The sequence below is a fragment of the Podarcis cretensis genome (genome assembly GCF_951804945.1).
Source record: "Podarcis cretensis genome assembly, chromosome: 2".
Classification (NCBI taxonomy): Eukaryota; Metazoa; Chordata; class Lepidosauria; order Squamata; family Lacertidae; genus Podarcis; species Podarcis cretensis.
In genome coordinates, this window is record NC_137171.1 from 11,101,823 (window position 1) to 11,120,030 (window position 18,208).

Sequence of the window (18,208 nt, forward strand, 5' to 3'; positions counted from 1 at the left end):
GGCACGGTCTGCCATTTTAATTTCCCAGAATGCCACCCAACATAGTATAACTCCAGGTCATTAATATTATATTTGTCTTTTGGCTTTGTAGGCAGAGTTCCTGATATGGTTAAGTGAACACACTCTGTACGCTGCAGAGAAACAGGGTTTCTCACACTTGGTTCTCCCATCATCCCAAACTAGCAGAACCAGTGGTCACAGATAATGGGAACTGTAGTCCGTGTTTGGGAAACCCTGCTCTAGAACCACTAGCCCAGGAAGAGGGATGCAATGGTTTAAAATAAACACAAGAAATACATGTTTGTGAAGTCTTCACTGCAGCAGTGGAAAACTTGTGGCCCTCCAGCACTTGCTGCACCATACAACTCCTTTAAAGCCCTAAATGGCCTGCATCCTGTATACCTGAAGGAGCATCTCCACCCCCATCGTTCAGCCTGGACACTGAGGTCCAGCTCCGAGGGCCTTCTGGTGGTTCCCTCACTGCGAGAAACCAAGTTACAGGGAACCAGGCAGAGGGCCTTCTCAGTAGTGGCACCTGCCTTGTGGAACACCCTCCCATCAGATTTCAAGGAAATAAGCAACTATCCTATTTTTAAAAGACATCTGAAGACAGCCCTGTTTAGGGAAGTTTTTAATGTTTAATGCTGTATTGTGTTTTTAATATTCGATTGGGAGCCGCCCAGAGTGGCTGGGGAAACCCAGCCAGATGAGCAGGGTATTAATAATAATAATAATAATAATAATAATAATAATAATAATAATAATGCCTGACCATTGGCCATGCTGGCTGGGGTTGATTCTGCAGTATAAGGATGGCAATTGGTTGGGGAAAGGCTGGTCCAACCAGACTAAAGCACTCCCCATTCCCTTTGATTTCAAGGACAGCCAGTGAAGCACAAGTCCATGTTATTTTATTATTCTCTATTGCTTTACCTTACACATTTCAAAAGCCATTTGCCAAATTAAGTTTTTCATTCTCTCCCATGGAAATCAATGGAACCTACAACTGCCTAGCATTTCCCACCCACTGGATGAATCTTAAAATCTTCTTTAAAACACACGCCACCCTTCCATATCCTGCTAGAGAAATAAAAATCACAGTGCAAACCCCACTGGATATATAGATTAGGTTTGCATGTAGCAACACACATGGCACGCCGCTGACTGTCCCACTGGAAAAACAAAATAAAAGAGACTTTTTGCCTATTGCAATCATCAGTCAAGAGTTACTGACAGGAGCAGAACACAGAGTTATAGCTTGCTTGGTCTGGAACATGCTTTCTTCAGAAGGACATTTGAGGAAGGAAGCCACAGAACTTGGGGAAAGGAAACCAGACTGGGCATTAGGGTTTGTTTTCTTTTTAAAATGGAGAGTGCAGGGGTATATTTAAAAAACCATTAAGCTATAACTTCAAAACCAACAGGCAGGTTATTGAAAATAAAGGCAGACACACTTCCCTGAGTTATGGTGGAAACAGGCTAAGTAGAGATCTGCTAATTTAATACAAGACCATAGTATAGTCAAGGAAACATTCTGCGGCTGGGTCACTAAGTTGAGTCAAGCGACATGTCTGGCTTTTCAACTGGGGTGTCAATGTGATCTGGATTGTAGGACATTTCTCTCTGTCTGTCTGTCTCTCTCTTCCAATATAATACAAATATTAGGGGTTGGATCTAGTATTAGTCATACTCAGAGCCCAGCAAGCCCGCTGTAATTAATGGCCACAACTTTGTTAATTCTGTTGAAATAGACAGGTTCTATTTGAAGTATAGCTTAGTTTGAGACAATCATATATCTGCACCCTTTAATGCTTCTAGAATATTCAGAATATATAGGAACTTCCTTCTCTAGTCTTCATCATGAAAATACTTGGTGTTAGAAAGATGAATTGCTGTTAGTTAGTTAGGCACGGTTTGCACACTTAAAAAATAAAAGCCGTTTAACCACCCATCCGAAGCCCTGCTGGGCTCTCGCCAGCAGGATGGAAATGAGGTTGGAGGAACACTTTTGCGCTCCTGTGTTCATTTCATGGGTTTTGTTTTTTCCTGTTAACAGTTTCCTTCCCATTCAGGGCAATGGGATGGGAATTATTGGGGGAGGTTAAGCATAAATGGCTTGCCAGTGTGGGGGCTTGTTGGAAAACCAGGGTGGTTTATTGATCCTCCGCTGCTGCACCCCTAACCCCCCTCCCCCGCCAATTACTGACCCTCCCCAGGTAGAAGAGAAGAAAAAGAGTTTGGATTTGATATCACACTTTATCGCTACCCTAAGGAGTCTCAAAGCAGCTAACAATCTCCTTTTCCCTTCCTCTGCCACAACAAACACTCTGTGAGGTGAGTGAGACTGAGAGACTTCAGAGAAGTGTGACTAGCCCAAGGTCACCCAGCAGCTGCATGTGGAGGAGTGGAGATGCGAACCTGGTTCACCAGATTACGAGTCCACTGTTCTAAACCACACCACACCACACTGGCTCTCTCCCATGGTATACCCCCAACATGACCCCTTTGTGGCCCTATGATGTGTCCGGGGCATTGGAGGCTTCCTCAGGGAGCAGGCAGAAAAATATGTGTTTTCATGTCAATTTTTGTAATAAAAACCTTACAAGTCATTGAAGAAATGTGGCATACTGAACTAAAATTGGCAAACATAGACATGGGCAGATTCACCCATCCCTAGTCAGTTTCTCCTATGTTGTTGTTGTTTAGTCATTTAGTCGTGTCTGACTCTTCGTGACCCCATGGACCAGAGCATGCCAGGCACTCCTGTCTTCCACTGCCTCCCACAGTTTGGTCAAACTCATGTTGGTAGCTTCGAGAACACTGTCCAACCATCTCGTCCTCTGTCATCCCCTTCTCCTTGTGCCCTCCATCTTTCCCAACATCAGGGCCTTTTCCAGGGAGTCTTCTCTTCTCATGAGGTGGCCAAAGTATTGGAGCCTCAGCTTCAGGATCTGTCCTTCCGGTGAGCACTCAGGGCTGATTTCCTTAAGAATGGATAGATTCAATCTTCTTTCAGTCCATGGGACTCTCAAGAGTCTCTTCCAGCACCAGAATTCCAAAGCATCAATTCTTTGGTGATCAGCCTTCTTTATGGTCCAGCTCTCACTTCCATACATCACTACTGGGAAAACCATAGCTTTAACTTTACGGACCTTTTTTGGCAAGGTGATGTCTCTGCTTTTTAAGATGCCTTTCTCTGCTTTTTAAGACAGTTTCTCCTATAACTGAGTTCTATTGCTGATGGATGTAACTCAGTTAGATCCAATTTTGTTATCCTTTTTTGCTTTTTGTTTTTTTAAAAAAAGATTGCCCTTTGACCCTAGCTGGGTTGACATCTCTCACCTGTTGCTTCCTAGGCTTCCAGCAATTACTCCCTCCAGATGAAATACACTCTGCGGGCCATGGAGACACTAATGCGGAAAAAGCCTTGCTTCTACATAGCAATTTATGAACATGTGAATTTATTGGGTGACGAAATTTATAGCCAAAGCTATTAAAAAGTGAACTTCAAAGCTCTGTAGAGAGAGGGTTTAAATCTTCAGATCAGCAACAGAATCTCTGCTCGGGCTTCGGGTTCCAGCAAATGACACGGGAAAGAATGAACCATTGGAAGACCAGACGTTTCCAACTTTCTCAATAGCAACCAAACAGATATTGGGGGAGAAGGCAGAAGAAGAGGAATTGTTTCTTAATGGGAAAAGAAAAGAAGGGTGTGTGGGTGGGTGTTTGTGCAAAGCTGAACCTGAAAAGCGTTGAATGGGATTTTATTTAAAGGACCCAGACAGTGGGCAAGATTGCAGCCAAAAAGCATAAATTGTGACTGGAACAAAATGATTTGGTAGCAGTAACGACCAGTGATAGGAAATCTTAAAAAAAAAAAAGCTCTGCTCAGAATTATGTTGTGAGGTGGAGGGGACAGAATTGGTATATTTATGACCTTGGGCGGCCAATTCATCTGGGAAAGTCTCTATAAAGACTTCCTAGTGATCATCTACAAGCACCATGACTTGTTAATGCTTATTAGCTGTGACTGCCAGATTTATGCCCAGTTCCCTTTGCTGGTTGTTAAAAGCTATGACCAGGAGAAGTTGAATTCAGGCCGTAGCTCAGAGCTCATTTCAAAGACAGAATCCCTCCTCATTTCCAATGGAATGCCATCTTTAAAAAAGCAAAACAAAACAACCAATGTGTGTGTTGTTTTTTTCAAATGGATGAGATCCTCTGCTCCTGGCTGAGATCAACTCCAAGGTTGTAAATTGTTTCGATGCCCATGGTAGAAAATCCAGATTGCACTCCGAAGAAAAACACACACACACACACACACACACATTACCATGGGGCACAATCCACCAGGATGTTCTCCCCATACAAGCCCCACTGTTCTTGTGGAACGCCCATTCATTTCAATAGGATCTGCACAGAAAAACTTGCACAGATTAACAGAAGTGTCCTAGCTCACTGGTACAACATCTGCTTTGCATGCAGAAGGTCACAGTTTCAATTCCTGGCTGGGGAAAGCCCCTGTTGCCTTGCTGTCCCTGAACTCTTAAAGCTACAAGCACATCCATGCCTAGACCCAGCAGCTCGCTCCCTTTCTACCTTCCCCAACACTGTCCCTTTCAATCAAATTCTAACTTCTGCAAACCCCTCCTTCAAGCAGTAAATTCCAACTAGAGCACACAAGCATACAGCAAAGCTTTATCAGTTGAAAGCTGTTGCCCAATTGAAATAAATTTCAGTTGATTGATTGGTTGGATGGCGGCTAACAGATTGAGGTTGAATCCTGACAAGACAGAAGTACTGTTTTTGGGGGACAGGAGGCGGGCAGGTGTGGAGGATTCCCTGGTCCTGAATGGGGTAACTGTGCCCCTGAAGGACCAGGTGCGCAGCCTGGGAGTCATTTTGGACTCACAGCTGTCCATGGAGGCGCAGGTTAACTCTGTGTCCAGGGCAGCTGTCTACCAGCTCCACCTGGTACGCAGGCTAAGACCCTACCTTCCCGCGGACTGTCTCGCCAGAGTGGTGCATGCTCTGGTTATCTCACGCTTGGACTACTGCAACGCGCTCTACGTGGGGCTACCTTTGAAGGTGACCCGGAAACTGCAATTAATCCAGAATGCGGCAGCTAGACTGGTGACTGGGAGTGGCCGCCGGGACCACATAACACCGGTTCTGAGAGATCTGCACTGGCTCCCAGTACGTTTCCGAGCACGATTCAAAGTGTTGGTGCTGACCTTTAAAGCCCTAAACGGCCTCGGTCCTGTATACCTGAAGGAGCATCTCCACCCCCATCGTTCAGCCCGGACACTGAGATCCAGCGCCGAGGGCCTTCTGGCGGTTCCCTCATTGCGAGAAGTGAGGCTACAGGGAACCAGGCAGAGGGCCTTCTCGGTAGTGGCGCCCGACCTGTGGAACGCCCTCCCATCAGATGTCAAAGAGATAAAGAATTATCTGACATTCAGAAGACATCTTAAGGCAGCCCTGTTCAGGGAAGTTTTTAATATGTAACGCTGTATTGTTTTTAACACTGATTGGGAGCCGCCCAGAGTGGCTGGGGAAACTCAGCCAGATGGGCGGGGTATAAATAATAAATTATTATTATTATTATTATTATTATTATTATTATTATTATATGCATTTTAGTGAATTAATCAATTCATTAATCAGTTAAGTCTGCATAGATTTTCATCTGCAGAAAACAATCATTCCGAGAAAAATAATAATTTGTTTTTAGATTGGACACACACATATCACATCATCCTCAAATACAAATTCTCCATTTGCTCACACTCAGGAGGGGATGACTCTTTTAAGACAGTCCTTATCATCTGCATTTTTTTACAAATAATTGTACTAAACATAATTTTAAAATAATAACAATGTACATATCTATTAATTTGGCGGGACCCATTCAGTCAATCAAAATGTCTTGCAACCAATGAATTTGACAAATTAATCAGGGAAACATTCCAGCTCCATGTGCATTGGGCTTGCATAGTTTTGGCTGGAGTAACCCCTGACCGCACTCTTGCTACTGGATAAGCTGCTGTGATGTCACAGAATGCTCATGAAGGCTAAAAGGGCTAAGCAAATGCACATCATGATTTGAAATACACAGCCTTATTTTGGCATAAAGGTCTGTATAGTTAAAGCTATGGTTTTCCCAGTAGTGATATATAGAAGTGAGAGCTGGACCATAAAGAAGGCTGATTGCTGAAGAATTGATGCTTTTGAATTATGGTGCTGGAGAAGACTCCTGAGAGTCCCATGGACTGCAAGAAGATAAAACCTCTCCATTCTGAAGGAAATCAACCCTGAGTGCTCACTGGAAGGACAGATGCTGAAGCTCCAATACTTTGGCCACCTCATGAGAAGAGAAGACTCCCTGGAAAAGGCCCTGATGTTGGGAAAGATTGAGGGCACAAGGAGAAGGGGACGACAGAGGACGAGATGGTTGGATAGTGTTCTTGAAGCTACCAGCATGAGTTTGACCAAACTGCGGGAGGAGTGCCTGGTGTGCTCTGGTCCATGGGGTTACGAAGAGTCGGACACGACTAAACCACTAAACAACAAAAAAAACAAGCCCCTTCCTCTCCAGGGCATCATTTCTACACATTTTTGTATCTAAACTTTAGAGCCTTTCATGAGTATGAAGGTGAAGATCCTCTATTTGAGGAGGCTCCCCATGAAATCTAGAACCCTGCAGCCTAAAGGGTGGGGAAAGGGCCACTCTCCATTCACAGCTCTTTCTTTATCTTCTGTCCTCTCCAGATGCCTGGTGCTGTCGCTGCCAATCCTGCCAGTGGTGGTTCATGTTGAGTGGAGGCTGTGGAAGCTCAGGCTCAGTGACCTGAGTCTGCACTTAAAGGGTTGTTGTAAAGTGTAATGCACCAAGGTACTTGATTTGGGGTCACCAGAGAGGCAGTGTCTGGGGCTGGTGTCGGGAGCAATTCACACGGCATCAGCGAAGTTAACTCTTTAGTCAAAGAAAGTGACCAGGCCTAGTGACCACAGCAATTATTTCCAATAGATCTTGCCCCAATGAGGCAGTTGTGAGTACACAGTTGCCTCCCTCAGGTCCTTCCTAAGCAATCTGAAACTTTGTCACCTTATCTTTATTTTCTCTGCCCTCTCCATACCCTTTGTGGTTCTGGGAAACTAGGGGATAGGGGAGCTGGTTGCAGCAGGAGGGGGAGACCCCCCCTGGCTTCTTCACCAGCCTGCCTGATCTCCGCCTCTTGGGCCTCCTCCTCTTCAGCATTAGCTTCTGCCTCTGATTCTGGACTGCTCTCTGCCACAGACTCTCCCTGCTCACTAAACCCCGTTGCCTCTTCTGCTTCCAATACCTGCTCTTCCCATTCTGCTCCTTCTTTTCCCTCTGACCACTAATCGTCATCCTATCACCCTGGCTCTGAGCCTTCTTCCCCTGGGGGGTTCCCCAGCTGGAGCCTCCCACTACTCCTCTACAGCCAGCCAGTCTGTGATACGCAGCTCGATCAGGCTAATTTATTTTGAGCACACAACTTCACTTTATGCAGAACTTAGAGTTGTATGTGTGTGTGTGGATATAGATATAGATGAAATAGATATAGATATAGATGATGTAGATGTAGATGTAGATGTAGATGTAGATGTAGATGTAGATGTAGATGTAGATGTAGATGTAGATGTAGATGTAGATATACACACACACAACCTTATGTATTAACCTGGAAACCAGGAATGACTGATAACCAGAGAACCTCTGTCCCCTAAATAAAGGGAAGTTGCACAGCCTTCTACCTTCCTTTCATTGTTTGATCCTTCTCTCTTCTGTCTTCCCTTTGTTCAGCAAGGAGAGGGGAGCTCTGGTGATTTTTATGAATGTCATGCTGCAGGAGCAGCTAGTGAAGCATTTCGAAATATAATTAGAAATCTAAATATGACACCGCTGTTACAGTCGGAGACCTCACCCCATAAAACACTGGGACACAGTGATTTGTGCCAGCTGGCCTGGGTGTCATGTCCCATTATATATATATATATATATATATATATATATATATATACACACACACACACACACACACACACAGCCACACATACATCCTGACTTATGCAAGAGCATGATTGCTTAAAGATTGCCCACGTGTTTTCAATTACCTCCTATTAATGTATTTACTCTTTGTATCTTTTCATCAAACTAAGGGGCTGCTTTATTTATTTATTTCGCTTGTTTGTGAGCTGCCGCCGCCGCCACTGCTGCTTCGCTAGGGATGGCTCGAGTTTAGCAAATGGCACATATTTCAATATTAAAGCCGCTTGCGATCATCACAAGCATGAAGGATGCCTCAAATAAACTCTTGCTCCACACGCAGCCATTCCTGTCTGCACCCGGGCAGTATATCTCCTGTATTTTAATTAAGTGGGTGTTCTCTCTCACTGTGCGTCGTACATTACTGGCGGTCATCTCATATGTCACCGGAGCTCAGCCATTCCTGAGAGGGACTAAATCCAACTAATAAGCAAGTGCCAGGCAGAATATCCTGAAGCCCTCTTTCCCCCTCCCCTCAACCCATAAAGTAACTTGATCCAATAACCTGTGGCAACATCAGTTGCATCTGGAAGGATCAGTAGGGTCTGGTGCCCATTGGGGCTGGTAGGGCAGAATTATATATAATAATAAAAATAATTTATTATTTATATCCCACTCATCTGGCTGGGTTTCCCCAGCCACTCTGGGCGGCTTCCAACAAAATATTAAAATACAATAGTACGTCAGACATTAAAAGCTTCCCTAAACAGGGCTGCCTTCAGAGATCTTCTAAAAGTCTAGTAGTTGTTTTCCTTTTTGACATCTGGTGGGAAGGCATTCCACAGGGTGGGTGCCACTACCAAGAAGGCCCTTTGCCTGGTTCCCTGTAACTTGGCTTCTCACAGTGAGGGAACCACCAGAAGGCCCTCGGCGCTGGACCTCAGTGTCCCGGCAGAAGGCAGGTAGCCCAAATAGCAGGTGGAGCCAGATAGCCAATGGCCGGCAGAGGCAACTCATTCTAGTTTTGTCCCCATTTTCCTCCCAGCTGAGTTCTACAAGGGCTGCATTGAGACTAAGGAGGAGGAAGAAGCTGACAGCCAGGGCCACCTCCTGGCTAGGGGCAGACTGAGGTTGGTGGGGTGACACCCCATTTGCCCCAGTGGACCAGCCTCCATTGATCCACCAGGCATGGCAGAGACAGGGTTCGCCCTGTCCTCCAAGTGCATATCTGTGCTATGCAGATATCACAGCGAACAGGAAGCCAAAGTATGCTTGGCATCAGTTGTAGTCAACTAAGTCCTAAATCCTACTCAGATTGACCCACTGAACTGAATGAACCTAAGCTAACCATGCCCATTAATTTCAATAGGTCTACTCTGAAATAGTAAAGCATCTCACTCCATATTCCCAACTTGTCCTTTCCACTCTGGTCAAAGGCCCAAGTTGAGGAGGTGGATGGAATTGGGATATGGGAAGTGTGCATAAGCAACTCATTCACCCCTAACATTTTGGTGCGGTGTCCTTGTGTACACATGGCAGAAGGAGAGGGAACCTGCGTCTCTGTTGTGCCCTACAGCAGGGATGGGGAACCTGTGACCCTTCAAATATTCTTGGACAACCAGTTCCCATCATCTCAACCAGAATGGCCAATTGTCAGGGACGATGGAGGTTGGAATCTTGTAATCCGATGGAGGCCTCTTGTAATCCAATCTCTCCCTTGAACATGGAGACATGGTACACACGTTCAGGACATAATTCTGCATTTGCAAATCAAGATGCCAGCTTGAGCCATTTTCAAAGGGAGGTGGGAAATATATCAAACGCACAGTGGTGCCATATCTCACTTGAGCACAATGAAACCTGCTATGCATGCTTACAACATCATTCTCCATTTTAATTTCAAACACCAGCTTGACTCCTGCACTTGCCTTAGCGAAGCGGGGGAGGTGGGAGGAGGAGGAGGAAGAGAGATACAAAATGAGTAGCAATGTGACATCTGAACAGTGTGGTTTAAAGGAGACAACCCAATGGGAACATCCCCTAGGCTAGCCCTGTTTAAACGAATGGAAACTGCACACAGCAGCATCCATGCACTTTTGCACACTTTCCTGGGGTCTAAGTAGCAGGGAGAAGGCCCATGCATTATGCCCCAACTCATAACAGAAGCCTGAATTATATCGCACCCATCGACTTTTAAAACTGTTCTGAGTCATATATTCTATGAGGAGTGTGTGCAAGCTGAAATATTGGATAAAAGAGTTCCCGTTAGCTCTTATGGTTTCACTCCTAACTCCATCCAGCCGACTAAAATTACAGTAAAGTGAGAAATCTCTGTATTTCCTTTTTGGTGCCCTAGTCATAAGCTGAAAATTAAGATCGAGTCTGAAAAGGGGAGCAATCTGGAGTTCTCTGTATGTATTCACAGCTGGCTTCTCATTTTTGAAACCAGGTTATGATTCTTCTTCTTCTTTTTTCTTCATTCCTCAACCCTACCCCTCGCTACCCCCTCCAAGGAAAAAAAAAGTTTCCTCATTACTACGGCGGATGGCCAAAATGGAGCAGTTAGCTAATACTTTTCTGTCCAAGTAATAAGTGTCCCCGGGAATAATGTATTAGCACCTCCGAGAAATTGACTCAGGGAACTATAAAGAAACTGTCAAAAGTTTCATCCACTTCCCAAATTTCACTCACATTTCATATTCATTATAGAGATGGAGCGCAAAGGGTCTCCAAACCACTTTGCAGGGAGCTATTGGGAGCCAGATTCAATAAGGCGGTGCTCAGACAGCCTCAAAGAAAATAAAATATTATTCAGCCACGGAAGTCCTGAAATGGTGGTGGCACTTAGGTGCCATTGCCATAACAAATGTCTTTTCTTTCTGCTCAGGCAGCGGCTAATGCAAAAGGCAGAGTCACCTGAAAGTTGTAGAGGGCATCCAAGTTTTGAGCAGAGCTACATGTGATGCTCAAGATGCAGTTGCTGTCCAAGGCAACATTCCCATCGCTAAGTGTTCCTCTTCGCCTGTAATAATTATGGGCCCACAAACAAGCTAGCAGAAATAGGATTCATAGAATCATAGAATCATAGAGTTGGAAGAGACCACAAGGGCCATCGAGTCCAACCCTCTGCCAAGCAGGAAACAACATTATACTTCTGAGCCTCTAAAACAAACTTATTGTGCAGCAACTTCTGGGCCTTTGGAACTGCCCAGATTATCATGTGACCTTACGGCAAGTCCTCATATTACCAGCTTCTTAATACCAGGGGAGTATCTCTAAATTACAAACTTTATCATTACATCACCCCATAAAACCAGTCTTGTCCATATCATTTCTCCACCCCCACCCCTCCACATCATTTGCTGCAGGTGTCAGGAACAGAGAGAGATGTAAGGGAACCATCAAAGGCCAATCTGACCAAACATCACAGCAAATGTGGCTAACTTGTGACCCTCTAGATGTTGCTGAACTACAGCTCCCATCCTCCCCAGCCAGTAGACCCAAGGGTCAAGGCTGAAGGAAACTGTTGTCTGGAGGGCAACTGATTAGCCACCCTTGCATTTTGGGGGAAGGGAGATGAACTTGACAGAGGGCTGCCATTTTTGATGGCCTCCTCATATTGATGTGTAGTTGGGTCTTCAAATGATGCGCAGGAGGCAAAACACTCTGGCAAATGACCAGGGCTAAATAGTTAGACTGAGGGTCAGTTTATGCATTAAGTAGAATCAAATGATATTTTCTTGAAAAGCACCATTTCAGTCTGAAGGAGCAGGGAAGGAGGCAGCATGCTAGAATATGACATCTGTGAGAAAAATTCTGCCTAGACATAGAAATTTAGTTGAAAGCCTGTGGTGTGTCAGACCCTCTAAGTGTCCCTATTTTCTAGGGACAGTCACGTATTTACAGAAGCCATCCTGATTTCAGATTTGATCCTGGAATGTCCTGCTTTTCCTTAGGATGTCCCTATCTTCATCAGCCCCTTCATGGATCACTGCCTTGAATAACTCCAAGAAGCAGGGCCACCCAAGACGGACAGGTCATAGCTGAGAGTTTAGACTAAATGTGATCCACCTGGAGAATCCACTGGCAATCCACTCCAGTATTTTGCCAAGAAAACTCTATGGACATAAAAAAGGAGAACCTTTGAGAAGAAAGTGAGAGTCTCCAAGGCATGCTCTGGTTCATGGGGTCACGGAGAGTCGAACACGACTAAGACGACTAAACAACAACAAAATCTTCATCAGAGAAATGTTGGAGGACAAATGGACAAATGTTGGAGGGTATGGAATAGGACGTCCCTATTTTCACTGGACAAATGTTGGAGGATATGGAATAGGACGTCCCTATTTTCATCAGAGAAATGTTGGGGGGTATGGTGTGTGTCTCAAACCTGGGCCTCCAGCACCTTAACTCCTGTGCTGCTGTCCCAAGTCAGCTCCTTCAGTCTGTTACATTTAAGACAAATGCAGAACACTTCACCCCATGATCTGGTATCTAACCTCCAGCCTGTCTGTGGCTGTTTTTCCCACCTCTGCTCTCTGGTTCTTCACTGCCTGATGTGGTGCTTGTTCTCCAGCTCATCCATGGCCACTTCTCTTGCCTCAAGTCTATCTGGCCCTCATTTACCTCCTTCTGAATTGGACCCCAGCTAGGATGCAGACCTGATACTAATGCTTTTCTTGGATTCTTTTTACCACAGGCTACCTTAAGGGATTTGCTTCTGGGTCTCTTGTGAGATCTCGCTGGAGCCCAGAACACCCAGTTGCTTTTCCTTGTTTCTCCAGTGGTGGCAGGGAGCACTCACAGTGGTGCCTCTCCTTGGATTCTACTGGCTGAGGTGGCTGCCTCAGTCCACCTCATGGGTGAGATGGCCCTACTTCTTAGATCTCAAACACTCTTTCCCCTTCTGAAGGCAACTTCAGGGCTGTAGGGAAACAGGGAAATGTGGTCTGAAAGCTGCACTGAAAAGCCCCTCTCTAGCCAGGATCATGAGGAGAAAGGAAAGAAGGTCCCAGTGCAAGGGCTGCTTCCTTGTCTTGGTCCTAAATGCAGCTTCTGCCTTGCTTCCTTTTCACAGACCCTCCAAATGTCCCTCTTTTCCAGGGACAGTCCTGGATTTACAGAAGCCACCATGGTTTCTGATTTGATCTCAGAATGTCCCACTTTTCCTTAGGACATCCACATGTTCTTCAGAGAAATGTTGGAGGGTATGGAGTTATGCAACTTCCATAGGCCAAGGAGATAAGTAACTGTACAACCTTTAGAAAATATCTGAAGGCAGCCTATATAGGGAAGTTTTTAAGGTTGAATGTTTTATTATGTTTTATTTATTATAATCATGATTATTTCTCAGTAGTGGCGCCCACCCTGTGGAACGCCCTCCCATCAGATGTCAAGGAAATAAACAACTATCTGACTTTTAGAAGACATCTGAAAGCAGCCTTGTTTAGGGAAGTTTTTAATGTTTGATCTTTTATTGTGTTTTTCATATTCTATTGGGAGCCACCCAAAGTGGCTGTGGAAACCCAGCCAGATGGGTGGGGTATAAATAAATATATTATTATAATTATTATAATTACTACTACTACTACTACTACTACTACTACTACTATATATGTTGGAAGCTGGCCAGAGTGGGTGGGGCAAACCAGTCAGATGGGTGGGTTACAACAACAACAACAATGTTATTGTTGATGGTGCTGATGTTGTTGAATAGGACGCCCGTATTTTCACCAGAGAAATGTTGGATGGTATATTTTCAGGGTCTGGAGGTCATGGTTGGCTGAGAGTAGAAAGGAGCAGGGGCAGGTTTTGAAGAAGGGACTTGGCTTTTCCTTCCCCTCCACCCACAAACATGATATTAAGGAAGGATGGGTGGTAGAAAGGCTGCGTATGCCCAAGTACCCTGTTTGTTAAGGGTGCTGGTAAGTGTAGTTCCATAGGGGTAAACTGCAGTTCCCAAGGTTCTTGAAGGGGGAGTGCTTTAAATGCACAGTGTGTATGTACCCTATTTTCTTTTATAAGCATTCATGTTTATCATCCAGTTGCAGAGACTGCTCATCCACACAACAGCTTGCCTACTTTTGGTTTTAAATTATCTAATCCCTCCTTATGGTCGCAGTAATGCTAACATGACATTATGAACGTGGTGTGGAATGACCCTTAAATCAAATCAGAAAGTTTCTCCCTTCAATGGAATGGCATCTTGCCAGATAACGCAGAACCAAAAATACATTTAGAGTAGATTGATCCGTCGTGGAAGTCAAATCTGTCCACATCTACAAACACACAAACAAACGGTGACTGTGAATTCGATGGCTATTTTCTTTTCTTTCTTTAAAAATGAAAACCAAAAAAAAAGACCCTAAAGATTATTTATGGTTTATTTTAGACACCCGATCATTTGATGCTTGTTTCATCAATTTGTCACTGTTTTTATTGTCACCAATTGCCCATAACTGGAGTGCATTTAAAACAACATTGATCTTGATATTATGGTGTCATAATATGACAGTAATAGTTGTAGTCTGCTCAGGAAGCCCAGTTGCGAAGATTGATGGCTTTCACCGTACCAATTATATTCTGTCCATCTAAGTGATAAAGAGAGCGTTGGAGGCATTCAATAGACAAATTAGATATCTTTTCCAATTATTTCTTTTATTTTATAAGGCCACGTGTTTGATTAACAACTTTTTCCTTCTCTTATTAGCCAGCCTGCACTGCACATTTTGTTCCATGTGTTTTAATTTTACAGATTTAATGAAGGATATTGGAAAACATCTGCGGAACTGACAAAGTGGTATCCTCTTCTCTTTGTGTGTGTGATTTCTTTTTATAGATCATGGGCATTTAGTTTCTTCCCTTCAGAGTTTAAAAGAAGGACAAGGATATTTTCCTTGGCTGTGGTAGACGTAAGAGAATAACACAGTCATCGTATAAAGAGACCAGGCCTGTTTCCTTCAGTACTTGCTTAGTTTTTATTTAGAGTAACAGCAAACAGCAAACACATCTGGGAAGAAACAATCGTAATGAAATTAATTTGCTACAGAGAAGCCCAGACAAATGATACAAAACCAGTCATAAGAACGTAAAAATGCATCTTTCCTCTTCTTAATAGCCATTAAATGAACATAAAATGCAATCGTAGAATTTATACAAATAAATTAACCAGCTTGGGCTAAGGAGGGGAACTTCCAGAGAGGCCATGCACTTCTTTATTTACAAACCGCCAGTCAGAAGTGGGATAAGTGCACATCTTTGCATGCTCTGAATACAGATCTATGCGTGGCTGGGATCATTTCATAGAAAGAAGACTCCACAGAAACAAAGTGCAGCCATTTACATCTCAAAAGGAAAACACACACAAATGAAGAATATGAGATTGAAAAGGTGACAGACGCCAAGCAGACAATTGGGATGCTCTTGTGTGTGTTAAGGTAGGAACACATGTTTCTGTATCTCTAAATGCACATGTCGTCTGGGATCATGGCCAACAAGTGGCCCATGAGCCACATATGGCTCCCAAAGTAATTTTATCTGGCCCTGGCTGCTCTACCATTGGTACCTAAGAAGCCAACTTTTGCCAGTTCAGATTTTTGTTCATCTAGTCCAGAACCATCTCCCTGGCTGGCTGGCTGTGGTTCTTCAGGCTCTGAAGAAGAGGTCTTAGGATCACAGAAATGGAAGGGACCTTGAGGATCATGTATTCCAACCCCTTGCAATGCAGGAATATGCAGCTGTCCCATATGAGAATCAAACTTGCAACCTTGGTATTATCAGCATCTTGTTCTAACCAACTGAATTATCCAGGCTGAGCTTCCTGAGTCTTTTCACTAGCAGTGCTAGCTATTGAAACTGGGACTTTACATGAATCTGGACCTTACATCTGCTGCTGTAGTTCCTTGCATAAGGCATGGTGAAATGTGAAAAGTCTCAGGGTCTCCTCAGAAGGAGGAGACAAAATGTGTTTGGGTTGTAGGAGATGGTCCATATGCATTAATGTTATATTGCTCTTTTGACTTTGTAGGCAACATTCCAGATATGCTTAAGTGAGTATGCCTTGTATGCTGCCTTGAGGACTATTAGTCTACGAAGCAGGATGCAAACATTTCAATTGCATAAAAGAAACAGTATCTGTGATGCCTTTACTGCTGGAATGGAAAATGTTGTTGTTGTTGTTGTTGTTGTTGTTGTTGTTGTTGTTATTACACATGACTTTCCCCAAAGAATCTGGAAACTGTAGCCCTTCAATTCCCAGCATCTGTAAGAGACTACAATTCCCAGAATTCTTGGCAGGGGGGAGTCATGTACTTTAAATATACGATATAGTCCCAGAAATGCTTTTTTTTTTTTGAAAAGTTTTTATTGTTAAAATAATTCAGCATTAATACACACATATTGTGAATATACAAGCATACAAACATACATTTCATACAATCCTTAAAAATATTCAAACATACCTACATTCAGTCCCACAGATAATTCCTTTTCCCATCACCATCCACCACCCCTCACCCCACCTTTGTGTTAGACTTCCAGTCTACTCAATTGCAATTTCTTTCCACTTCTATTACTTTCTTTCACACACCTTTAACCTAATTTCGTGCTTCTTTTTCTATTACACATTGTTATCCATCTTATTTAGTATTTCAGTATTTAAAACAGAACTTGATATTCTAATGGGAGTTCTGATTTTTCAATATGGTTTTGCAAGTATCCTTTAAACACCTTCCAATCCCTGTCTATCTTCTCTTTTGAGATCCTTCCAATTTCTCCCATTGTTTTGGATATATTGTAGTACTCCAGTAATAAAAATGCTGTATCAAATTCTTTATCTGCATGAGCAAATTGTTGTCAGTCATACTTTCTGCATATATCCATGTCCAGCATTAACACCTCACATGTTGCTACATTGGACACACATGTATTTCCCTATGGTCTACATCTTGGGTGTTAATGATACAGTGTGGGTACAAGGAAATGTGATCTTCTGAGCTTCCTGCATTTGTGCATCTCATTAGCTCCCAAGAATCCTGTGCTTGTCAGAGATCATCCTTGGCAAATGCCGTGCCACACAGAGTTGCACATATGGCGCCTATAGACTCATATCCTGTCCCCGGCACATGTGTGGCAGTACATCTGAAGCTTGGGGGGGCAGGGGGAGGGAATACACAACCTTTGATGAGATCACTTGCCCATAATGAAAGAGTAGAGATCAGGTATAGCCCTGAGGCAGGAGGTTTCACGTTCTGTCCCCTCCTCCGGTATGTGAAACTATTAGCTATTCTTGCTGCTCCACAGAGATGTCCAATCCCTCTTTGAAACTTGCTGAAACCTTTCCCTGGTTTTTGATGAATGAACTTTTAATGGAGAGGAATAGGTCGGCTTGTTTTAAGTGAAACGTTTATATGGAAGTGGATGATTTAAACAACTTTAGCTCCATTAAACAAAAAGGAAAGCTAGATCTTAAACTCTCATTTGTTTCGGAGAGTGTCTGGCCTGGGATAAACATGACATTAAGTAGCCATCTGAGCATTGCTAAAACATACATTTGCCTTCATAATAAAATGTTTTTAAGAGATAGTAATGGTTACCTTGAGAGCGGTTCACATTAGAAGCATTAAAAAGAGAGAGAGAAAAAACCCTAGTCCTGAATTCTTTCAATAACTGTCCATCACCTAACAGCAATAGCATACCACAAAATAGGAAGTGCTGTTGATCCGATTTATTTGGCAGGAACCTCTAAGTCTCATTTAAAGGCAACGGCACTGAATGTTTAAATGTGGAAATCTTAAATCTTCTTGCTTGCTTCTCTCTTGCCTCAGACCTGCTGTGTCTGCAAAAGAGCATGGACAAGGGCAGAGATTAAAGGTATTGTTGATGTCATCCACATTTAGACACTAGTTGTTGGTTCAGTTTGATACGTATTCAACTTTTTCCTTCATTTCTATCCTAAGTCCAGAAAGCGAATAATGTAAGTCAGAGGATTTGATAGCATTTCACTGCCCACAAGGGCCACCCTAGTTATTTCAATGTTGAAAACAAATCCCTAAACCAATGAATATCCTCCTGAAAAGGAATAAGGCAGGCTTCGTGCTGAATACCACACTGAAGAGCACATGGGCCCTTTGGGTTGAAGGTATTATTATTATTATTATTATTATTATTATTATTATTATTACTATTACGTAACAA

General features: G+C 43.5%; 1 protein-coding gene and 1 long non-coding RNA gene across 3 annotated transcripts in view; one reads left to right on the forward strand and one right to left on the reverse strand.

Annotated features, from left to right (window-relative positions):
- LOC307210810 overlaps positions 1 to 18,208 on the forward strand; it is a 554,287-nt gene that overhangs the window by 277,849 nt on the left and 258,230 nt on the right. The window lies entirely within an intron of this gene.
- Positions 14,961 to 18,208, reverse strand: part of LOC307210706 (homeobox protein Hox-D3-like) — a 93,191-nt gene continuing 89,943 nt past the window's right edge. Inside the window, exon 5 of one of the 2 annotated variants that reach the window (XR_013836085.1) lies at positions 14,961 to 17,849. The gene's annotated coding sequence lies outside the window, so the exon portion shown is untranslated. The remainder of the gene's footprint in view (positions 17,850 to 18,208) is intronic. The other variant, XR_013836086.1, reaches the window with a different exon arrangement.